The sequence below is a fragment of the Rhinoderma darwinii genome, chromosome 6, assembly GCF_050947455.1.
Source record: "Rhinoderma darwinii isolate aRhiDar2 chromosome 6, aRhiDar2.hap1, whole genome shotgun sequence".
Classification (NCBI taxonomy): Eukaryota; Metazoa; Chordata; class Amphibia; order Anura; family Rhinodermatidae; genus Rhinoderma; species Rhinoderma darwinii.
The window spans coordinates 49,318,430-49,344,954 of record NC_134692.1 but is presented as its reverse complement, the minus strand read 5'-3'; the positions used below and the strand labels follow the sequence as shown (position 1 = coordinate 49,344,954).

Below are 26,525 nucleotides of genomic sequence, written 5' to 3'. Positions count from 1 at the left end.
CTCTTAATGGTTGGTAGGGGATCAAATACTTATTTCTCTGTGCACAATGTAAATAAATATATATAATTTTGACAATGTGATTTTTTTTTTTTTTATATATAATCTATCTCTCACTGGTAAAATTAACCTAGCCTAAAAATTCTAGACTGTTCATGTCTTTGACAGTGGGCAAACTTACAAAATCAGCAAGGGATCAAATACTTATTTCCTTCACTGTATATGTGTGGTCATTACAAAGAACTAGCACATCATTTGTTTCTTCCAGGGACTTTACAAAAGACCAGGGGACAGTCATTGCGTGTGAAAGAAAGACGTTTCAGACATCAATATAGGAAAGGGTTCTTTACAGTTAGGGTATGTACACACACAAAATAAAAAACGTCTGAAAATACGGAGCTGTTTTTAAGGGAAAATAGCTCCTGATTTTCAGAAGTTTTTTGAGCAACTCGTGTTTTTCACTCTGATTTTACGGACGTTTTTGGAGCTGTTTTTCAATAGAGTCAATGAAAAACGTCTCCAAAAACGTCCCAAGAAGTGACATGTAAGTTCTATTCAGATGAATGGAATTGATTTTCAGTCACAGAAATTTCTGCAATAATATCTGCCGCGTATGACTGTACCTTAAAACATTATTGTCACACACCCATATACTTGTGTGTGTTAGGGTAAGGCCACACGGAGCGGCTCTGACACGGTCGTAACGCGGCCAACAACCGCGCTGGCACTATGTAGGAGCAGCTGTCTAATACCTCCTTAAGGAGTATTTCAGTTACATGCAGATAGTCACTGCCGCTCCTTTCATTCTCTATGGGAGCGACGGAGATAGCTGATTGCAGAGTTCGGATTTTTCCGGCTCTGCCATAGAGAATAAGTAGGGGGTAAATTGTTGTAATTTGCAAATTCGTGCGGCCATAAAGGGAGTATTAATTCATGGCCGCATGATTTTGCAGATAAAGGGGCGGTTTACCCGCGTTAACGTGGGGCCACTAACAGGCTGTTTGACTGCCGCACCGGTTGTTAGTCGCGTTGCGACCATGTCAAGGCCGCTCCGTGTGGCCTTACCCTTAGGGTATGTTCACACGCAGTGTTTTCATTGACTTCAATGGGTGCGTGATGAGCGAAAAACGGCCAAGTATAGGACCTGTCGTGAGTTTTATGCAGCGGATATACGCTGCGTGAAAATCACGGACTGTCTGAATGGCCCCATTGACTAACATAGGTCCTTGACACGTTAAACACGTTCGTGTGAATAAGGCCTTCAGGTGTTGTCCAGTCATAAGAAATTGATGGCCTATCCTAAGGATAATTCACTATAGACTTTAGGCCAGGATCACACACACAGTTGTGATGCAGTTTTTGTGGTAGTTTTTAGTTAGTTGTTTTTTTTATAAACAAAGCCAAAAGTGGATCGAAAAGGAAGTAAAGGTATAAAGGAAAACACTGATGCATCTCCCTTCTTTTGTGACCACGTCTGTGTTTGGTTAAAAAAACCGGATCCTAGCCTTAAGGTAACAACGGCCCGCATGCGTCTTTGACCTAAAAAAACAAAACGCCATTAGGCCAGGATTGAATACACATTTTTGTGACAGTTTTTGAGCCAAACAGTTGGGGACAAAAAAAAGGAGATGCATCAGTCTTTTCTTTATACCTTTCCTTCCTTCTGGATCGACTTCTGGCTTAGGGTATGTTCAACGGCCCGAAAAACGGCTGAAAAATCGGAAGCATCTGCACATTGATTTCAATAGGAAATATGGCGGTCTGGTCCTAATTGGCGTTTTTTTATTCGGCCATTTTTATAAACGGCCGCATAAAAAAACTCCTCGTAAAAAGAAGTGCATGTCACTTCTTGAGCCGTTTTTGTAGCCATTTTTCATTGACTCTATAGAAAAACAGCTCCAAAATGGACGTAAAAAGCGGTGCAAAAAATGCTAGTTGCTTAAAAAAACGTCTGAAAATCAGGAGCTATTTTCCCTTGAAAACAGCTCCGTATTTTCAGCCGTTTTTTGTTAAGCCTGTGAACATACCCTAAGGCAGGGGTCTCAAACTCGGCCGGGTAAGTGGGCCGCATATAGAAAAAATGGGAAGTTGACGGGCCGCATTACTTTCAAATTTGATACAATACAAAATTATTGTTAATCAATTAGTTATTTGAACTACTATAACACTATATTACTATAATAATAATACTACATTACTATAATAATAGCGCTAGGTTTAAAATTTGAGATATTTCTCCACGTGCTTATTTCAACAATCCAGCTTTCCAGTTTAAGTGTCGCTAAATGCAGTCCGGCGGCTCAGTTAGCACACATGTCAAGATTGGGCAGCCCCTTTTTAGATAGTGCCGCAGTGCCCTCTGTAGATGCTGCCGCAGTGCCCTCTGTGGATGTTGCTGCAGTGCCCTCTGTGGATAATGCAACACACCCCTAGATAAGGCCACAGTGCCCTCTGTAGATAAGGCCACAGTGCCCGCTGTAGATAAGGCCACAGTGCCCACTGTAGATAAGGCCACAGTGCCCGCTGTAGATAAGGCCACAGTGCCCGCTGTAGATAAGGCCACAGTGCCCTCTGTAGATAATGCAACACACCCCTAGATAATGCCAGTGTCCTCTTCAGATACTGTCACACACCCACTTGTAGATAACGCCACAGTGCCCTCTGTAGAGACTGCCACAGTGCCCTCTGTAGAGGCTGCCACAGTGCCCTCTGTAGAGGCTGCCACAGTGCCCTCTGTAGAGGCTGCCCCAGTGCCCTCTGTAGAAGCTGCCCCAGTGCCCTCTGTAGAGGCTGCCCCAGTGCCCTCTGTAGAGGCTGCCCCAGTGCCCTCTGTAGAGGCTGCCCCAGTGCCCTCTGTAGAGGCTGCCCCAGTGCCCTCTGTAGAGGCTGCCCCAGTGCCCTCTGTAGAGGCTGCCCCAGTGATGTCAGGGGCTTGCCCAGAGCTGGAGTCCCAGGCAGAGCGCTAGTAGGCTCTTCCTGGGACTCCAGCTGTGCTCCTGACATCACTGGGACTCCTGCTCTGGGGAAGCCCCTGACATCATTGTCGATGTATGGACAGCGATGTCAGAGGCTTCCCCAGAGTCCCGGAGCAGAGCCGATAATAGCGCTCTGCCCGGGACTCCGCTCTGGGGAAGACCCTGACACACTGTCCATATATGGGCAGCGATGTCAGGGAATTCCACAGAGTCCCGGAGCAGAGCCGACACCAGCGCTCTGCTCGGGACTCCGGCTCTGGGGAAGCCCCAGACATCGCTGTTCATATGTGGACAGCGATGTCAGGGAATTCCACAGAGTCCAGGAGCAGAGCCGACACCAGCGCTCTGCTCCGCTCTGGGCAAGACCCTGACACACTGTCCATATATGGGCAGCGATGTCAGGGAATTCCACAGAGTCCCGGAGCAGAGCCGACACCAGCGCTCTGCTCGGGACTCCGGCTCTGGGGAAGCCCCAGACATCGCAGTTCATATGTGGACAGCGATGTCAGGGAATTCCACAGAGTCCAGGAGCAGAGCCGACACCAGCGCTCTGCTCCGCTCTGGGCAAGACCCTGACACACTGTCCATAAATGGGCAGCGATGTCAGGGAATTCCACAGAGTCCCGGAGCAGAGCCGACACCAGCGCTCTGCTCGGGACTCCGGCTCTGGGGAAGCCCCAGACATCGCTGTTCCTATGTGGACAGCGATGTCAGGGAATTCCAGAGTCTCGGAGCAGAGCCGATACTAGCGGCTCTGTGTCCCGCGGGCCGCAGATGACAGCCCCAGGGGCCGCATGCGGGCCGCGTGCTTGAGACCCCTGCCCTAAGGGTATGTTCAGACGCTTAATAAAAAACTTCTGAAAATACAGAGCGTCTGAAAATACGGAGCTCTTTTCAAGGGAAAATAGCTCCTGATTTTCAGACGTTTTTTTAAGCCACTCGCATTATTCGCTGCGTTTTTTACGTTTGTGGAGCTGTTTTTCTATAGAGTCAATGAAAAACGGCTCCAAAAATGGCTCAAGATGTGACATGCACTACTTTTTCGCAGGCGTTTTTTAACGCGGCCGTTTTTCAAAATGGACACGTAAAAAAACGGCCCGTTGGAACAAAACACAATTTTTCCCATTGAAATCAATGGGCAGATGTTTGGAGGCGTTCTGCTTCCGATTTTTTCGAAAAATGGCCGAAAATAAGCTGTGTGAACCAACCCAAAGGCTCAAAAAAATTTACCAAAAACTGCCACCCAAAATTGCATCAAAACTCTGTCTTAGGTCTTATTCACACGAACCTGCTAAACTCTAGTCTATGGGGGATGAGTGATATCGTTTTTCACGTCCGAGATGCGCAACGCTCGTGTGAATTTGGCCTTAATGTCTCAGAGGTATAACTAGCTTCCTCAAATACAAAAGGTGAAATTGCTGAATGTATCTGATGTATAAATAATGAATTCATTGTTTATTCTCTGGTTTCAGATAACTCTCCTGTTGGTCTCAGCGCTGGATCCCTGACTGAACACTGGTAAGCTCTCTGAGAATATTTCTATTGTCATAGTACATATAGAGAGGGATACAAATAAAATCAGGTCAATCTAATGCATTCAATAGCTGAAAATCATGCAGATGAGACGATTAGCACTGTGTCAATTCCAGCTGCACCCAAGTTTTACAAACAATTATTACACAGTCCGTGTTAGTTTCTGAAGGGCCACTTCCGCTTCATCCACAAAAAGATAAATTAAGACGAAGAAGCATTGCATGCTTCCACAGGCTAGTAGAACAACGCCAATGCATTTAGGGCATGTTCAGACGTGGCGGAATTGCTGCAGACACTGTCCGCATCAATGCCGCACATAGTCTGCGTTGCGGATTCTGTTGCGGATTTGGCTAAAATGTTAGGTAAAATGCTGTGGATTTGTCGTTGCGGATTCAGGTTCGGATCACACCCTGCTCTCTTTCAAACATTCCATCCGTCTGGGTATAGACCTCGACACACATAGGTCCAACCTTGATCCCGCGTGTTGCGCTCACTATACCCTGCACTGGAGCTGTCCCACAATTTGGGACGGTTCTGAAAAACAAATAGACAGTGCATATTGAAGTTTGATTTGTACGTATGAATAATGTTATATATGTTATATGTTTATCTTTGTTATAATGTTTACATACTGCAGATGCTGCTATTCAGACATCATACATACAAGTAAACTAGTGAAAACATGACATAAACATGTAAAGTTACTTACAAGGTTAATAAGAGTGGACACTTCCATATCCATTCGCCTATATCTGGCCATGGTAATAGCTCTGTGTTCATGTAATAAGCCTGGAAGGCGAAAATGGAGGTTTTCTCTTCCTCATCAGAATGATGAAATATCCTGTTCTTGAAAGAAATCCACAACGCAACACACAGCAAATCCGCAACACACATTACATCTGCGGATTTCATTGCCTAATTTTGAAACTCCATTGAAGTCAATGGGGAAATTCCGCAACAAGTACGCAACAAGTCCGCAACAGCATGTGCATGCTGTGGACTGCAAATTCAGCACCGCAGCCTATGTTCCGCAGCGGAGTTTTCCGCAACGTCTGCACGAAGTCAACTAAAAAGGTGTTGAAACCAATGGACAAACTGTCCGCAGCGGAATTCTACAGCAATTCCGCCACGTCTGAATGAGCCCTTAGGGCACGTTCAGACGTGGCAGAGTTTTTCCGCTGCAAATGTTGGTTGCACATTTGGGGCAATTACACAACGAAACTGCACCAACATTTGCATATTTGACAGGTAATTCAGACGTTGCAGATATCACAGCGGACTTGCCACAGATTTCAGTTTTTGCATTGCAAAGGCTGAAATCTGCAGTGAAATTCCGCTTCTTCTCCGCAACAGACAGTGCATGCTGTGGAGGGAAAATTCCGCACCGCAGCCTATGGTCCGCAGCAGAAGTTTTCCGCAAAGTCTGAACTAACTTTCCTAAAAATGTATAGAAACAAATGTAAAAAACAGCCGCTGGAGAATTCCCCTGCAGACTGTCCGCAGCAATTCCACCACGTCTGAATGTGCGTTGCAGATTCTGTTGCGGCTTTGCCTAAAATGTGCAGGAAATTGATGCGGATTAGCCGTTGCGTATTCAGGTGAAGAGTACTTCCCTTCTCTGTATCAGTGCAGGATAGAGAGAAGGGACAGCCCTTTCCCTAGTAAAAGTAAAAAGAAATTAATACTTACCCGGCCGTTGTCTTGGTGACGCGTCCCTCTTTCGACATCCAGCCCGACCTCCCTGTATGACGCGGCAGTCCATCTGACCGCTGCAGCCTGTGATTGGCCTGTGATTGGCCTGTGATTGGCTGCAGCCGTCACATGGACTGAAACGTCATCCCGGGAGGCCGGACTGGAGGAAGAAGCAGGGAGTTCTCGGTAAGTATGAACTTCTATTTTTTTTACACGTTGATCTATATTGTGATCGTTAGTCACTGTCCAGGGTGCTGAAACAGTTACTGCCGATCGTTTAACTCTTTCAGCACCCTGGACAGTGACTATTTACTGACATCGCCTAGCAACGCTCCCGTAATTACGGGTGCACACACGTAGTCACCCGTAATTACGGGAGCCGCATAGACTTCTATAGGTAATTATGGGCCGCAGCGGAGTTTTCCGCAACGTGTGCACAAACCTAACTGAAAAGGTGTGGAAACCAATGGAGAAATTGTCTGCTGCGGATTTCCGCAGCGGACTGGCCACAGCGGAATTCCAGAGCAATTCCGCCACGTCTGGCCATGCCCTAAGGGTATGTTCCCACGGCTCAGATACCCTACGTAAAAGTATGCAGTGTAGCCGACCTAGAACCCGCAGGGAATCCCAGTGTGGCAGATTTTGTTGCAGTGAGGGTATGTTCACACGCAGTAGCAAAGTACGTCTGAAATTACGGAGCTGTTTTCGCCTGAAAACAGCTCCTGATTTTCAGACGTTTTTTAACAAGTTTGCGGTGTATTTTACGGACGTTATTGGAGCTGTTTTTCAATGGAGTCAATGAAAAACGGCTCCATAAACGTCCCAAGAAGTGACATGCACTTCTTTGACGCGGGCATCTTTTTACGCGCCGTCTTTTGACAGCGACGCGTATAATTACACCTCGTGGGAACAGAACATCATAAAACCCATTGAAAGCAATGGAGAGATGTTTGTAGGCGTAATGGAGCCGTCTTTTCAGGCGTAATTCGAGGCGTAAAACGCCCGAATTATGTTTGAAAACAGTGCGTGTGAACATACCCTAATTCTGAAAATCAGTTCCATTCATCTGAATGGAGTTTGCCGAAATCCATGCACCTGCAGCAGAAATAACTAAATTCAGATGAATTCAGTCCCAGAAAATCTGCCACGTGTGACTGCACCCTTAGGCCGGCTTTCCATGGGTCAGATATGCTGCGTAAAAACTACTCAGCGTATACGACCTGGAACTCGCAGTACATTCCGTCCGTAAAACCGCAACACATTGTGGTGTGGTTTTTCAGATGGCATTTCCGCTATGGAAAGCAGCGCTGAAAAAAACCCAAAAACGTTTATAGTCCCCCCCCACTCTCTTCTGTGCGTTGTCCGGCCTAATAAGGTGACATTGCAAGCCGTGTGACCACTACAGCCTGTAATTGGCTGCAGCGGTAACATGGGATAAAACGTCATACCAGGAGGCAGAACTACAGGAAGGAGCAGGGAGTTCTGGGTGAATATGAATTATTTTTTTCCCTGAGTTATCATTTTTGCAGCAAAATCACTGCGATTCCGCCGCAAAAGTCGCAACACTTGACATTTCTGTTGTGGCTTTTGCATCCCTATTGAATTCAACACCAAAACCTTACCTACCTTATTAGATATCTAGAGCTTTTTCCTACCTACTTCCTCCATACCATAAAACCAAGATCACCTGCACAGAGTGATGTCATAATATGTCACGTATGAAAAAATTCCCTTGTGCTACAATTCCAGGTATATTTTACCAAACCATTTATTGCCGACATAATCTGTATTTGTTATATCAGTAAATAGTAGAAAGCGCAGCGCTGAGCTGATATGTATCTGTGTGATTTGAAGATATGATCTCATTACTGTCCTGTCTAGCGCTTGTCCTGATGAGAGTGATGCACCTATATGACTGCTTGCTGCCAGAATTGATTACTTGTCTCAGACAGTGATTTCGCTTTGATCCCGGTCTTGTACATATGGAGCGTTCAGCAGTGTATGGAACTTGATTCTATAATCTGATTTCCAGAGTAGATTAATGCTATTCACCCATCTTCTATCCCTATGATATACTATGAATTGTTTTGTGATTCTGTGTATCTTGTGTTTACATTGTGGGGTATTACTATTAATGGGGGAGGTCATAGATATTTTAATAATATGGCCATTTATTTGCTGTGCAATAAAACAAGTATGAGAAATTGACCTGAGGTCTTCAGCTTACACTGATATACACTACCGTTCAAAAGTTTGGGGTCACCCAGACAATTTTGTGTTTTCCATGGAAACTCACACTTATATTTATCAAATGAGTGGCAAAATGACTAGAAAATATAGTCACGACATTGACAAGGTTAGAAATAATGATTTTTATTTGAAATAATAATTTTCTCCTTCAAACTTTGCTTTTGTCAAAGAATGCTCCATTTGCAGCAATTACAGCATTGCAGACCTTTGGCATTCTAGCTGTTTATTTGCTGAGGTAATCGGGAGAAATTTCACCCCATGCTTCCAGAAGGCCCTCCCACAAATTGGATTGGCTTGATGGGCACTTCTTGCGTACCATACGGTCAAGCTGCTCCCACAACAGCTCTATGGGGTTGAGATCTGGTGACTGCGCTGGCCACTCCATTACAGATAGAATACCAGCTGCCTGCTTCTTCCCTAAATAGTTCTTGCATAATTTGGAGGTGTGCTTTGGGTCATTGTCCTGTTGTAGGATGAAATTGGCTCCAATCAAGCGCTGTCCACAGGGTATGGCATGGCGTTGCAAAATGGAGTGATAGCCTTCCTTATTCAAAATCCCTTTTACCTTGTACAAACCTCCCACTTTACCAGCACCAAAGCAACCCCAGATCATCACATTACCTCCACCATGCTTGACAGATGGCGTCAGGCACTCTTCCAGCATCTTTTCAGTCGTTCTGCGTCTCACAAATATTCTTCTGTGTGATCCAAACACCTCAAACTTCGATTCGTCTGTCCATAACACTTTTTTCCAATCTTCCTCTGTCCAATGTCTGTGTGCTTTTGCCCATATTAATCTTTTCATTTTATTAGCCAGTCTCAGATATTGCTTTTTCTTTGCCACTCTGCCCTGAAGGCCAGCATCCCAGAGTCGCCTCTTCACTGTAGACGTTGACACTGGCGTTTTAGCGGGTACTATTTAATGAAGCTGCCAGTTGAGGACCTGTGAGGCGTCTATTTCTCAAACTAGAGACTCTAATGTACTTGTCTTGTTGCTCAGTTGTGCAGCGGGGCCTCCCACTTCTCTTTCTACTCTGGTTAAAGCCTGTGTGTGCTGTCCTATGAAGGGAGTAGTACAAACCGTTGTAGGAAATCTTCCGTTTCTTGGCAATTTCTCGCATGGAATAGCCTTAATTTCTAAGAACAAGAATAGACTGTCGAGTTTCACATGAAAGCTCTCTTTTTCAGCCATTTTGAGAGTTTAATCGAACCCACAAATGTAATGCTCCAGATTCTCAACTAGCTCAGAGGAAGGTCAGTTTTATATTTCCTCTAAACTGCAAAACTGTTTACAGCGGTGCTAACATAATTGCACAAGGGTTTTCAAGGGTTTTCTAATCATCCATTAGCCTTCTAACACAGTTAGCAAACACAATGTACCATTAGAACACTGGAGTGATGGTTGCTGGAAATGGGCCTCTATACACCTATGTAGATATTGCATTAAAAACCAGACATTTGCAGCTAGAATAGTCATTTAGCACATTAACAATGTATAGAATGTATTTCTGATTAATTTAATGTTATCTTCATTGAAAAAAACTGTGCTTTTCTTTCAAAAATAAGGAAATTTCTAAGTGACCCTAAACTTTTGAACGGTAGTGTATGTATATCTATATTTAAATACATGTTATATATATATATATATATATATATATATATATATATATATACACACACACACACACACACACACACACACACACACACACACACACACACACACCGTAAAGTGGTATTTAAAGGCGAACATGAGATAATCTTAACAAGCATGTTCAATCCAGTAGCTAATGCCAGCATAACTGTCTATCTGAAAAGCAGAGGCTTTGGGATCAGTGATCCAAATCTTGTTAGGATCAATGGTTCGGATTTTGGATAGTGTGTGTTACACATTAGAGCTGTGCCTGCAAACATATTGAGGTGTATATAGTGTACTTCTATTTGGAGGTTCTTTGCATAATAATAAGAATAACATAAGAATGGCAATAATAGTCATTTTATAGTATATTACAATTAAGGCCCCATGCGCACGACAGCAAAAAACCTCCGTTTTTGCGGACAGCAATTGCGGTCCGCAAAAACGGAGCCATTCACTTTCATTGAACACTGACACCTTTCCGTAGCACTACGGAAGGGTGTCAGTGCCGTGGAAATGTTCCGGGAATTATGGAACATGTCCGTTCTTTCGCATTTTGCGGGCCGTGCTCCCATACTTTGTATGGGCGCACGGGCCGAAAATGCGGCTGTCAGTCAGCGGCCGGCCGTGCCCGCAATCGTGGCCGTGATTGCATGGGGCCTAACAGAACAGTTTGATTTTACATTTTGCATCATCTGCTCCAAGATTTAATGCTCTTTTTCCCATTCAAGTTCCCAGGTGTTCTTAAATGATTTCCTGGACCCCTTTCTTGTCCTGGATAAGAACCTCTGCTGTAAAGTATATGCAAAATGCTTAGGAACCAGATGTACATAATTCCTAGAGGAAAGTTTGATGTCTATAAGACTGCCCACCAGAGAAGAGGAATTAGTAAACATAGGGTGGCATCTTGTTCATGGGCTAAACATTGGTGCTAAATCGGGTCCAAAGGGAACCTGTCACTAAATATTAGGACTCTAAACCACCATAATGCTGGGTTAACGTTCTAAACGTACTCTTCTCAAAACTGTCTGTTTTAGCATTTTGTCTAAAAAATAAGTAATAATACAGCTTTCTTCTTATGTAAATGACCATCGAACAGTCCTGAGATGAGTCCAATGGTATCCTGCTCAGTGCTCAGATGAAGCCGAGGCCAGTACACCTGGACTCATCTCAGGACTCTTCTCTAGTAATTTACACTCAGCGAATACTTTATTATAACGTCTTTTTAGACAAAATGCAAAAATTGACAGTTTTGAGAGGGGCATGTTTAGGGCGCTATTTCTCAGCAATATGACATTCTGGTGGTTTAGTGCCAAATCTATTGACAGGTTCCCTTTAAACTCTCATCAGAGACAGTATACAATACATGAAAGATGATGTGAATCTTGCTGAGTAGGTTTTCCTGCTGTGCTCACAAAAATATCTCCCAGACTGTAGAAAATGCAGGTACCTTGGGGCTGGATGGAGTGCAATTAATGAGGATGCAAACGTATTTATTAGAAGAAGAAGAAACGTAAAAGCCGCAGATCATTAGTCTTGTTGGGAGATCAACCATTTGTGCTCATTATTTTCCAAACTTTTAAAAAGTTATTTTGTGACTTTTGAAGTGATGTAAATATATTGCAGTCAAGAAATGCAAAGTATCAATTTTGTTTCCATTCGAATTTTTATTGTTAAAAGTTTGTGAACATCTGATAGGGTTAATTGCTTCTGACACATTGCAACAAAAACAATGTGTATGTCATAAAGCTTAGCGATGTCACCAGCAGGAGGGTGGAGCTGTTTTTGAGAAAGCAGAGAAATGGGGTGAGGTCCTATTTAATGGAGCATTGCAGACATGTATGTCACCTTTAGCTTTTGTATTGTATATTCAGCCTGTACACCTTGTAAAAGCCACTCCTTTATTTAGTAAATATTTTTTTCCAGACACGCCTCAGGGTTATTCGCAGATAACACCTACAAAAATGTATGGCTGCATATATCCTATTTGTTTCTGAGCAGGAACGTCTAGATTATTGCAGGAATTTGTTTGGGTGCTTTACATTGTCTTACACGTACACTACTTTGTATTCAGACGTTGACTGTAAGGCCTTATTTACACAAGCGTATTAAACGTCCGTGTGACGGCCATTGTAACTACGGCCGTCCCACGGACCTATGTTATTCAATGTGGCCATTCACCTGGCCGTTGTTTCAACGGACCGTGTGAAGGGTCCATGAGAAAATAGGACATGTCTTATTTTTTCACGCTTCACACATCCCTCCATAGACTCTAATCCATGGGGGATGCGTGATATCGCGTCCCGCAGCACAGAGCACGGATGCATCTCGGACGTGTGAATCCGGCCTTAGGTGGATAATCTGGACCAATAGTGCAGTGAAGTGTGTTAGAGGAAATTATCTTCTTTGTGTTTTTTATGAGGAGAATACAATCCAAGAAGCTATTTGATAGACTGACTATAAGGGTATGTTCACACGGTCGTAAACGCCCAAAAAAAGGCAAAAAAATTCGGGGTTTGAACGCCTCCAAACATCTGCCCATTGATTTCAATGGGAAAAAAGGTGTTCCGTTCCCACAGGGCGTATTTTACGCGCCCATTTTTAAAAATGGCCGCGTAGAAAAATGCCTCATAAAAAGAAGTGCATGTCACGTCTTGAGCCGTTTTTGGAGCCGTTTTTTATTGACTTAATAGAAAAACAGCTCCAAAAACTGCCGTAAAAAACGCAGCAAAGAACGCTAGTTGCTTAAAAAGCATCTGAAAATCAGAGGCTGTTTTCCCTTGCAAACAGCTCCGTATTTTCAGACGTTTTTTGTTAAGCGTGTGAACATACCCTTCGGCTTTTCAATTACCGGTACATCACTTATAGGAAGTCCAGATATCTGCCCCCATGATCTTTACAATCTGTTAATGAACAATATTTATGTAAAGGGGTTGTCTCCTCCCCTATGATAGAAGGGGGTCCCCCGCTAGGCACCAGGGGCAAATGCAGGATTTTTAAGGGGGTTTCAAACCAAGTTATTTTCACCATGCTCCCGATTCCCTATGGATTTTATGCTACGAGTACTGGTCTACACATATATGACCTTTATATTACAAGCCCTAATATAAAGGGCTAGGCTAGTGGATATGTGCCGACTGCTGCTTGTAGCATATAGAGCAGCATAGATGGTGCCACACACAGTGCCCTTGTAGATAGTGCCAAACACTGCCCCCTGTAGATAGTTCCACAGTTCTCTCTGTAGATACTGCCACAGCCTCCTGTGGATAATGCTGCAGATGTGGAGAGCATCACAGTAGATAGTTTCCAATGGCACAACAAGCACACATACTTGTCCCTGTTGTCATGCTATCCTCCAGCGATGCAGGCGGCGCAATTACATAATCGCACTGCCAGCATCACAAGAAAAGTGCCAATGGCGGGGAAGGGAATTGATGGTTCCTTTGCCTTCCCAGCGCTGTCCTTTGGATGCAGATACAATTGAATCCAATTGTATCTGATGGCCTCTCGAGCCAGTGGGAACTACTGTCAGGGGCCCTCTGAGCCAGAAGGATAGCAGGGCATGTATCTGGAGTTTGAAGAGCTGTAATGATAATCCAGCCCTGGTTACAGGGCGTTTCCAGGCAACTGGGAAGCCCCCCTGCGTGCACCCCTGGGACCATTCCCTGTGAGCCAGAAAAGAGATCAGCTCCTGCTCTGATGGACAAGACCATCCATGTATGATGTTGTTGACTAATTATTTTAATGGTCGACACATAATACTACATTTTCCCTGAGGCATTTCCCCTGACAATAACAGCTGATAGTCGGGAGTTAGAAAAGCCAGACCTGCAGTGATCAGCTGATTGCTGCCGTGACTTCTATAAAAAAAAAGGGTTCTAATAGTCAAAGTCAGAGGCGTAGCTAGGTTCTCCAGCACCCGGGGCAAAGATTCAGTTTAGCACCCACCTCTTTCCCGACATCTCCTTCCCCTCACCGTGTTTGTTTTCTCTATCAATCAATGACATGTCATTTCTTTTCCACGCTTTTTTTTTATGTAACTCGAGCATAAAAACATTTGTACATTTTACAAGCAATATAGTTCTATACACAACACCAGAACCAAGCTCAGTACATATATACAGCAACAGAACCAAGCTCAGAACATAAATACAACACCAGCACAAATACAGCTCAATTTAGTGCAGCCCCTGCCGTATAGGTATGTACGGCGTAAAACTACAGCTCCCAGCATGGCACGAACAATGGTAAGGCTATGCTGGGAGATGCTGTTTCACAAAAAATAAATCATATCATAATCATACCACCCATCATCTCGCTGCAGATCATACAGTGACTACAATACCGATTAGAGGCAGAATAAACATTTACATTAAGTGACTCACCGGTGACGTCTCAGATTCTAGTTCTTTTTCTCCTTCCGCTCCAGACCTCTATGATGACTTCTCCCGGTCACAGCCCATTTCTGCAGTTTGCCGCTCATATGTCTTCAGCTTCTCACTTTTCCAACATTTCTACACCTATAAATAAAGATAAAGTTCTCATTATACCACACACTACGCCCCTAAATATAATAGTGCCATACATTGCACCTCTAATTATAATAGCACCATACACTGTGTCTCACACACACACACACACACACACACACACACACACACACACCGTGCCCCCCATAGATAGTGCCTGGCATAGAGCCCCCTGTAGATAGTAAATAGCTCCCCATATAGTGCTCCACAGATAGCCCACCCCTGTATATAGCCCCCTTGTAGATATAGCCCACCCCTGTATATAGTGCTCCACATATAGTCCACCACTATATATAGTGCTCCACAGATAGCCCAACCTTGTATATATAGCCCACCCCTGTATGTGGTGCTCCATAGATAGGCCACCCCAGTATATCCCCCCTGTAGATAGAGCCCCCCGTAGATAAAGCCCCCCCTGTAGATAAAGCCACCCCCGTAGATAAAGCCCTCCCTGTAGATAAAGCCACACACTTTTTTATTACAATAAAATAAAACTATTCAAACTCACCTTAATCCCGTTCCCACGCCAGCCGGCAGCAATGGAGACCTGCTCTCTTCTGCGCAGGTCTCCTGGGGTTGAACAAAGCGTCTTTGAAAGGCGCTGATTGGCTGGGCAGAATGACTTTCCCTGTCAGTCAGCACCTTTCAACGACGGAAGCGCGATATCGCTTCACTCTTAGAAAAGCGCTAAATGGCCGGGCACGGAATGTACCTGGCCATTCATTGCTTCTAATTGTACCTGTGTCCTATAGACGCAGGTACAATTATAGTGCAGGAGGGGGTGGCGCCCCCTCTAAGTTGCGCCCGGGGCACATGCCCCACCTGCCCCCCCCGAGCTACGCCCCTGGTCAAAGTGTAGAGAATTCACCATCCAAATGGTTTACTTTATTGATGTCATGATTAAAGACTCAAATGCAATATGCATGATTCTGCTATAACAGCAAAAGAGGTGACAAAATAACTATAAAAAATAACCTTGGAGAGAAATAGTTCTACCTTTTAGAGTTGATTGGTATTATTTGTCTAAGGACATTGGTTAAATGGTATTTTTGTTAAAAACAATGTCTTTACAAAGCTGTTCTTACTCAGCTTCTAGGGACTCATTGCACAACGCCCCCACCCCCAGCTTCTTTTTTTCTCCGGGAGCTTTTAGGTTGTCAGAGTCAGCTAAAGCGCGGTAACCGGTTCCATGGCAACTGGCAGGGAGGTAATTTGGATGAGAGCAAGTTCAGCCCATTTTACCCTTTCATTTCCTAGTTCTAGTATGTTTCTTTATTTAATCATATTATTATGTGCAATAAAACAACACACATCAAAACATATGTAAAGTTATTAGCCTAAATTATCCACATGTGGCCTAATCCTGATATGTGGCACAAGGGCCCAGTGACAATATTAATATCTTCCTTAGGCACCTCCATAGACTTGTGTTGTTTTCGGGTCTATTCCTTGGGATGAACTGACTTTTTTATTTTTGAACATACCAGATAATGCTTCATGTAAATGGCAATCCGTATTAGTAATTGAATTGTTCTTCATGGGTTTTTCGCCTCTCTCTAGATCAACACTGTGCATTGTGAACTTGATGGACTTGTGTCTTTTTTCAACCTTACTAAATATATCATAGCAACATTTCAAGAATGTCTATATGTGTTTGAAAAAATACACAATTAAAAAAAAAAACACACTTTCTCATTGCAAAACATTGCTATGTCTATTTAAAATCCGCACCACAGGTCAATTTATAAAGTGTTCTCAGTGGATTTTTTATGCGGCATGTGGAATATGGATGAGATCTCTACAAATCTCATCCACTTTTCTCCTACTGTAATACGCTGAATATTTTCCATCCACAAATCCAGATGGAAAATCCACAGAAAATCTGCTATGTGTGAACATAACCTAAAACAGCATATAAAAAAATACAGCAATATCAACGGGCTACCAGTACAGACATCTACCAGGTGAGGCTGCACAACCTTACCTTTCAATAATTTTACTGGATTCACCTGGTATCAATGTGTTTCTTTGTACTGAACTAATTTGAGATTGAAATATTGATATTTTCTGATAAGAAACTGTTTTATTGTTTTAGTTAGGGGCCTCCGTCACAGATCTGTCAAAAATACAAAAAAAAAAGTAGTGCGGCAGGCTGCGCTATTGTTTCTGGTAACACCCTGAAGGAGACCCAACGAAACCCATTACAGTCAATGGGTTCCGTCGGGCGCCGGTGGTGTTCATCGTATAATGGAAGCGCTTCCGTTATTTTCATTGTTCTGCTTCTCTGACGGTGCAGAACAATGGAAACACCGAAAGCAGGTGCCAACAGGCCCTTAATGGAGTTGTCCACTACCGGAAAACTGATAACATATACACTGGATAAGTCATCAGTACATAATCTGTGGGGGTCCGACACCCAGACCCCGCACCGATCAGCTGCTCCAGTGGCCTGCGGACACCGGATGTTATTGTCTATTATGTGATGTACGGAGCCGCAAGCAGTTGGCTCCGTACATAGCATAGCGGCCATGCTGCAGAACTGCAGCTATGCGCCTATTCACTTAAATCCAATCTATTCCATGGCCGGGGCCATCTGTTTCTGGCATGTACATCTGATGCCCGGAGGCAGCCGGAGCGGCTTAACGGTGCAGGGTCCGGATGCTAGACCCCCTCAGATCATGTACTGATGACCGATCCGGTGGATAGATCATCAGTTGTCTGGTAGTTGACAACCCCTTTAAGGACTTGCACTCAGCCTTTTGTTGCTGTGTAGAGAAGTATTTTTGGTTGATTACTTGTTTGCATTTGTACTGTTACTAGTATTTCGAGGCCATCTTATCTTAAAGAGGCATTTTTTACTTCCAATATTTTGAAACCTTAGGAATGACATATGTGGGGTCTGTGAGTTAGAACTATTACTGATGTCATGAGTTCACTTGTTACAACCGACCCTTTTAGCCCTTGTTGGATTGTACAATCATGAGCACCTTATTGGTTTCACTGTATATTGGATTTTCTTAGCAGGTTGTAGCATAATTCCTTTATCAGTGCTGGAGGTATAGGCCATTGGGAATCTTGAATCTGTGTTGTCATTTTCTATTCCCGCGACTATGATTTTTTTCTACTCTGCAGAAAATATTATTCACTGCAAATAGGAGTTGACAATGTTAATTATTACTGCAATTATACAAAGCACAGTGTGCAAAACAATCTCTATCTCTTTATGATTTAATCAGTTTAAATCAATGTTTTGGAGCATTTCAGTTTTTATTGGAATAGTTTATATTTCCAAATCCTTCAACATAATTACTATAAAAGTCCTATCCACAAATACCAGCTTCATATTATCATTATTGTAACGAATTACAATGATGTTTTTTTAAATCATAATTCAATTGTCACAAGTTACTTTCAGAGTATTTTATAGGGCACATTTAGGAGCAGATGATTTTGTATGTGGATGAATTGACTCTATAAGGGATTATATACCGAATCATAGATTTACAGCTGGCTACATGGTTGGCAATTCATGCTTTTATTACTAACTCATGTAAGTTATACCACTGCTCCTACAATTTTGGAGTCAATTCTACAAGACATCCAGCTGATTTGTAGAATTGCATTTTACATGATTTTATCTGACAAATATATTATTTTGCCTTTTGACCAATGTCTTTAATGGCAGCATAACTATTAAATTGTATTATATACCCTGATGAACATGTCACAACCAAAATAGTCAGGAAATATTATCTATAGTAAGGTTCCAGATGAATCTTCCTCTACACCGACTTACGATCCTTTGAGAATTGGATGATTATTGGAATCATAGTAAGTCCCAAACCATTTTAGGCTACCAATACACAAAGTGGTAGTGTGCCAAAAGTGTGCCGCGGTTTACCGCAAAATGCTGCAGTTTTGCAATGGCGTTTGACTTGTGTGAAGTTTGCAATTTGACTTCTACAGGTGAACCACATGTTTTCAATGTTTTTAACCTTTACAAAAACCGCTACGCAAAACCATGGTAATTCACATTAAAACCACATGCTGTTTTTGCCACAGGGCACACTGCCGCTATATGTAGTGGCAGCCTGAGAGTTATTGTTAGACTCTGCATTTTACTTGGGTTTGTAGTTTTGCAGTTGTTCCTCAGCTTGCCTTGTACTCTTCTTTTGCAGCTACTGTGTGATATTGTATGATTCAGCATATAAAATTCTGCTACAAACAGCAAAAATATACATCTTTCAGATGATTGGATGGCAGCCCATTGTCATGTCAAGTTAATGCAGCATTAATTCCATTTTCTTTTACTTCAAAAATGAAAATTTGCAGAAAACAATCACTATAGCAGAGCTTGTTTTTCCTGCCGAGTCCGCCACTTCTCACCCACCCATTTAAAAGGGTTGTCTAATTTAGAAAGTATAATTTTGTAAAAAGGGTCGCCCAATGATAAGCAGGTAACATTGGGTCTCACAGCTGGGATCCCCAAGGATAAACTGTAATTTGTGGGGGAACCTGGCAGTTACATTCAGTTCCCCACCACAAGTGAGACCAAGCATTATAAAGCTCCTATCGAAATCAGTGGGCTCTCGGTGTAATGCATGGACCTGCCGGGCCCTCCTCAGCGAGATACTTACAGTGAACAGGCGAATAGATGATGTTCCTGATTAAGGGTTTATCCCTTTATTTCTCAAACTTTTGTAAAAGGATATTTGATTTTAATTTTTTTTAAACCAGACTTTAAATGATAAAATTGTGATATAAAAATAAATCCGTCTTTGGTAAGATTCATAACCCCCCCCCCCCCTTTGTGGTGGCTGCAGACAGAATTTTATTCTGTATCTCTATGCCTGTTTGTAAAGGAAACAGGGGATTTTGAGCTCCGAATAACAAAATAAAATGAAGATCAGATCTATATTAGAATAATATTATGAAATTTATCAACATAAAATGTTGGAACTAATCTGATTAACAAAAATAAGCGAAAATCGATAGGCACACTAATAATCCATCATTTCTTAACCAGTGGATGCGGCGCCTTTTTTTCCCCCACGGTCTTGAGTAAGACTCGATTCACCTCTTGTTTGTGATTCACTATTGACGTATACGCCGGGAAAATCTCCCAACGTATACGCCGACGTGCTATCTAACCTCCTTATTTAATTAAACAAAATATACAGCTACTGTTTGACAGGTATAATAAGTTAATGTGATGGTTTACCCATTGTGACCCTGCATAATGGAGCTTCAGGTCAATGCATTTCACATACTTCAAGTATAATATTTTACTCCAGAGCAGCCACATTATGCATATCCCTTTTTCCAATTTCTACACGTCCTGTGGCACCATTCTAAATAATTAATGGGAATCCTGATTATTATTGACCTCCCAGGCCTGAATCGACAGTCACATCACTCTTAGGATTCATTTCAACTATAAATTATATTATGGGGAAAAAAGTGTATCCTTACATATATAATAGCGCTTTAAACATTGTGTACCCTCAGATGTATCCCCTGTTTGCAATCATTTGGTCATTTTTGAGTCATCCTACAACACCTTTACGGGCCCTGTACTTCATAGGAGCCATAATAAAATACAGTAAATCCTCTTTGAGATGACTATGCATAATAACATTGAAAAAATTGTCTTTTCAAGGGGGGCATCAGTACAGTAACTGGAAATGTTAATTTCTAAATAAACTCTGTAAGACTATACATTAATTTATGTGAAAGAGAAATAGAATATTAGAGAAACGCCGGCTGCTGCTGAGAGGAGCGCTCCAGCAACATATGAGCCAGTGCCTGTATTAAGTGGTGAATATTGGCACAGATCCCGTGAACATATGTACTTGTTCTCTACCACGTGTTGCTGTTGTGCCATATGCTTCCATCATTTACTCAGTGTAGTTAAACACTACCTAAGATTTGGAATACAAAATTGTAGCATTTATGCACAAGGTTAAACACCCACTTTTCTCGGGCGCGATTAGATACCATTGTATGAGTCAGGACATTCACACTCTGTAGTAACAAATATGATCCAACATGGAAAGCAATGCTACTTTATGTACTGTTATTTCTTTAGTTAATGGTACCAGGTTTTTTATTTTTATTTTAAGTGTAAAATGTGTTCTTTTAAACAGGGAAAAACATGTTTTGGCAGTATGTTTGAAGTAATGCTTACAGCTTATTTTAATGTGATATCGCCAATTTAGGATTTTATGGGGAAAAAAATCACTAACTTAATTTAAAAGTTGTTGAGAAAAATGGTCTGAAGTTTATGGCTACTTGGAGGACTTTGTTGTGGCAACAATGTCCGATCTGAAGATGTTGTATAATTACCGTAATTTTCTTGATGCCTTTACAAATCCAGTGTGACTGTTAATGGCTACGAGGGGACGCAGCTGGCTACACCTTTGGCCAACAAAATAGTGTTGCATCTACCTGACATCTCCGTTGAAAATAATGGAGTTGAATGTAACTAACACAATGCACATTTTTGTACGCAACTTTCCCCAAAAATTCAAGAAGGACAAAACTACGAAGCATTGTTATCGCAATCATTTTGCCAACACAGAAACTACAGCTTAATAAGTATTTCTATCTTAGATTACTTTTGGAAAGTCAGGGTAAACTGACCATAATAATCTATCATGAAAATCCAAGGCACAACCTGAATACAATGATTAAGCCATAGTACATCAGGCAGAACTTGAAGGATTTATTTTGATTACATATTTTTTTTTTTTTTACAGTACCCTGGAAGTGTAAGGGTTTGATACATGGCAGAGGGAGTTCTTATCATCCAGTTACAAAAAAAAGTTTACAAGCTTCATATAAAAAGAAATGTATTCTCAGCCTTCCATAGGGATGTTTTGTTTTTTTATGACGCTCCTTTCAGAAGTTAAATTGATGAGTGACGTTCCATTTATATGTGTGTGTGTATAACAATAATCCTGCTAATCTGATGGACGGGGTACCTGCAGGATTAGGAGGTGTCTGAATTATCAGATTCATATAAATTAGTCTTTCAAAAGGAAGATCTTTACCACTTGGATTTCCTCCTCTGTTTTCAGACAATCCATGACTTTCAAGCAGGTGTTATCACATTGTGGACATACGGGAATACAGTTGCATGTTGTTCTTCTAATTTCAATATATTAGCAGAGCAAATGTTTGAAATATAGGAAACTTGCAATTTTTGTGGATGACTATTTCTCAAGCTGAAACATTGTTGATGTTTCCATGTAGCTACTAATAGATAAGGAAAAAAATGGATGGGCTCATGCACACAGTGGTACGATACAGATCCAGAATATGGTGATAATAGCTTGCTATGAGCCCATTCTCTTCTATCTGCCTCTGATTTTATACACATGACTTATTATGACGCAGTCACACTCGGCACATTTTGATGCAGACATTTTCTGCAACAGAAAATCAGTTCGATTCATCTGAATGGGGTTGTTTCTGCGGCAGGTGCATGGATTCTGCAAGTTCCATTCAGATCAATGGAACTGATTTTCAGTCGCAGAAAGGTCTGCCACAAAATCTGCCCCGTGGGACTACACCCTTAGGCCCCCTGCACACGTTGCAGATTTTGTTGCAGAGATTCCTGCCACTAAATATCAGTTCTATTGCTCCAAATGGGGTTTTTCTGCAGCAAGCACAAAATCTGCAACAAAATCTGCAGCGTATGCAGGGGTCCTTGGACAGATATTCTTCCCTGGAAGCTTTGCCATACAAAAGCGCCACACAGCAACAAATTGGGACCAGTAGGGACTCCTTTTATTGCCAAACTGGGTCCATGCACATGACTTTGCTGTGTGCATGAACCCTAGGGGAGACTTATTGCAAGAATGCAACTAAATTCCATTTGTTGGCTTTTTTTTTATTATTAATGATGCGGCCAATGAATTGCTATGAATGCTTGGTGAGCCAAATCTTTATTGACTTTAGTGTGTACATTTCCAAATGTTCCTTAGTACAATCTGTCATTAACAATGCACATAGGTTATACAAGGACAGCTGTGGAACCCCTTCAGTAATGGTATTCTATGCTTTTAGATGAGGATATCGAGATAAACTTTTTAATTATACATGACATTGTTTGTTGAACGAACCACTGTGTCTTGGGATTAGAGAATAACACATTAGACCACAGTCTTACAGTGACATAGGATTAGTTTGGTAATAATATTATTCTGCTTTGTTGTTAATTCTTAGACAGCAGCATGGTATCTCATCACACACGGGTAAATAGGCAGGTGGCACGTGGTATTCAGGAATTAGTGTGTACTGCACTGTGGGCATAAATAGGAAAGAAAGGGCATTCTGGTGTGATGTGATTATAGAAAACAGTAAATATTGTGCAATAATAAAATATCTGCATAATACCGGTGCAGCAAATAGTTTACCAAGGGCTGTTGAAGTCACATGCCCATAGTATGGCTTAGTATGGAAACAATCCAACTTGAAACCCGAAACCAAGCTGCCCAATTTTAATAATTGATAATTGAACTGGACAATCAGAAACGGTTGCATGATCGGCTACTATTATTTTCTATGGATAGCGGATGCCCAATGGCCTCTTTCCTGTTGGGTACGTGGGCTTGGGTACCAGGTTCTCAGTAGCGGTTCAGGCCAAGAAAAAGTAAATCAAATAATAATTGTGCGATATTAAAAGTATGTGGTTTAACTGTAAAAGATGGCGATAAGTTTTATCACATTGAAGACTATCACTTTAGGATCCACCCGTTTCTGAACTTCTTTGTAGCTTTTATATCACCTCTATTCCACAAAATTAGAACAGTGCTCAGGTACCCCCTTACTGAGGTTCATTTTCCTTATGGTAAGTCATTTTTTTCCCCTCATTGTTGATTAAGTTGCTTGTAGTTATAGTTTTCGTTTTCACAATGGAATGTTTCACTCTGCACTATGTTTGTGGTGGGCTTGTGCTTATACACAGCAGCTAATCTGAACAAGCAGAGCTTGAGTGTAAAGTAAGTTGTAGTACAGAACAGCAGACTGAGCCTGTGATGAGACAGGAGCTGGATTTTATACTACTACAGACTATTGATGTAATGGAGCAGAGCTGAGCAGTCAAATATCTACTGCTATTATTTGTAGTAATAATGTTACTTTCTATTGCTTTTAAATACTGCATCCTCATGGCTGCCTACATTGTAGGTAGAGATGTACACAGGAAAAGAATAGGAATATCAATATTTTCTCGCAAGGACAATGGCAGTAGGCTGGGTGTTTTGTCTATGGTGTGTTTTCGGTTCCCAAATAAACAAGGATATAATGTGAAAAAGTCTAACTTCCTTTGTCCATAGGTTGCCAAATAACAGCAGACATGCAAATAGCAATGAATAAAGGATTAATAAAGTAATGATAAACATAGGGGAATTTCTAGTTAGACAACATAGTAGATTACTAAAGCACAGCTGGTCTGGCTTCTTTTGGAAAATATTACCATGTGATAAGGTGGAGTTATTTTATTGCTTGTCACGGTGATGTATTTATCTGGGCACTTCTGTGGGGGAAATGCTGACAATACGGTTATGATGCTCTCAGCTATTCGCACTCTACGCGCTCGGTATATTAATCCTAAGAATCACTTGTATAGAGTTTTGTACAGAAAAGGAAAGGACAGGCTGGCTTGAAAAAAGCCTTGAGGATTTGAGACTCTATAATTACAGTAAGCAAAGACCAAGGCTACTATAGCGTCCTACAGCAGATGTGATGAAACGGAAAATAACTCTGGACTGCAGCTCATCCATGGCTTACCTAAGCAGACATCGGAATATCTATATGTCTCTACCTGTCATTTTGTCACAATTAAATGATAATCCCTGATACATTTTGGAAAGCTATATGTCCACATGCAGTGTAAGGGAACAGATCTTTACATATTACAGGGCTATGCAGCTACAGCAAATGTTTGTATGCACAGTCTTTCCATCAGGTTTTCAGATACAGAGTTCCAAATTCCCTGCTACTCTTCCCACTGCCATAGAGATAAATAAAGAAAATCTGGTTACCTACAGCCAACACTTGGGTGAATTTATTGCATACAGATTTATATAGCTCCTAATGAGTTCAATAGTAAATCACTATAAGCTTCTAAGCTCCCCCTAGTGGTGGTTGCAGAAAGCCAGAATTTCATCTTATAACTCTATGGGGGGAATTTATTACGCCAGTCTTAATATAAAAAAGTTTGTGTCAAATTCTCATAATTTTTTTAAGAGGCGCATACCTCTTGTCATCTGGGTGCTAGAAAATTGAATTTGAGCTGGCATAGATTTGTGGCATAATTTACAGCAGTCTCTAGTGTAAATCTAGGTATGCCACCCCCTTTTTTTCAAAATGTGTTGGGAACGGCGTAAAAAGTTAAAAAGAGATTACGTTTTTTTGGTGTATAACAGAATAGCTGCGTTCAGTGTTTACTAAATTCCCCCCTATGACTGTGTGAAGGCAAGCAAGGAATTTGGAGATCTCTATCAGAGAAATGTTAACCTTTTTAAAGATATTATAAAATAAACCAGGACAATATGTTGGACCATAAAACCAAATTATACTCAAACTTGTCTTATCCTTTCAAGGTATTAAAAATTATATTTAATCTTTTTCTAAGAAACCTGGTTAATAGTAACCAGGATTAACAAGAAGCCATTTGAGGCTTGAGTACAACTTAAGTATTTAAATACTAAACGCTCTAAAAGTACAAGGAAAATGTATATCCTGACCGAAAGTTGTGTAGTCTGGTCTAGGGAAAGCCATTCTACCATTTCTACTTGTGTTCTTCACCTACAGTAATCTTCACCTTCAAATATTCCATTTATCCCCCCCCCCCATTTATATATCAAGTGACCCCATAATAATCTTTCAACGAGAGAATTGGTCAATAATATCATCCACAAACATACCCACGTATAAATTCATCATCTTACTTATGACAGTGACTGGGTATGCCTTCAGTAAAAGAGGAGTGAACAATACAGTAGACCTGGCAGATTCATTGAATGTAGATAAAAAATGGCATACAATATTACAGATAAATGTGGTGATGAGAATAAAAGAGGTTGTCCACTTTTTGAATCTATTGCCCATTTGGTCTTAGCTGAGCAGGGGTGGGCTGTCTGTTTTGATCCCCACCCATGATTAGCACAAAACAACATTCTGTTCATGATAAGTCAATAGACCTTCAAAAGCGCATTTGAGAATGGGGTGATGGAAAGAGGCAACCTCCTTTGTGAACATTATTATCATCGACTGTGTTACAGAATGCATTGACTGAGAATAATGATTAGTTATTCCATATGAAGTACAGATATGTATTATGAATAATTCGGTAAAAGAAAAGAACAGTGAGCAAGATGGCATACTCATGTTGTCAGGGAAACAAAGAATTGTGGCCTGATATGATCCTATGTTCATAATACAGAAATGTTCTTTTATAGTTTTCTACTCTACGGACCTGCATGTGATGAGATTATTACTACAAATACTTTCTATTGTTTTCATACCTGCTAGTGTTTATATAATGACGTATGATGATGATTGGTAGACCATTTAATATACTTCCATTTTGCAACTAAGTATGAATATCAAACATATTTGGGTTTGTCCTCTTCATCAGCCATTTTTACAATATCTCATAGCACAATGGCACAAAGGTGCCTTGTTTGGTGGGACTATTCCCTGTTCTTCGTTCCTGGAGAAAAGCACTACTGGTTGTTATCAGGAACTTGATCATAACCCCATTACAGCGATCTGGGATAAATATTTCATTGAGAGAAAGCAAGTCATGGGAATTTAATTTAAAAAAGGCCATGGAGTGCTAAAAATAAGTAATTGTACGCTAAAAGACTTAAAGGAGTTGTCCACCTTCTGACAACTGATGAT

General features: G+C 41.6%; 1 protein-coding gene across 10 annotated transcripts in view; it reads left to right on the top strand.

The window, feature by feature from the left end:
- The window catches only part of MAP2 (microtubule associated protein 2), a 196,097-nt gene that overhangs the window by 18,686 nt on the left and 150,886 nt on the right, over nt 1-26,525 (top strand). For all 10 annotated transcript variants that reach the window (XM_075829689.1, XM_075829687.1, XM_075829685.1 and 7 more), the window contains exon 2: nt 4,445-4,490. The gene's annotated coding sequence lies outside the window, so the exon portion shown is untranslated. The remainder of the gene's footprint in view (nt 1-4,444; nt 4,491-26,525) is intronic.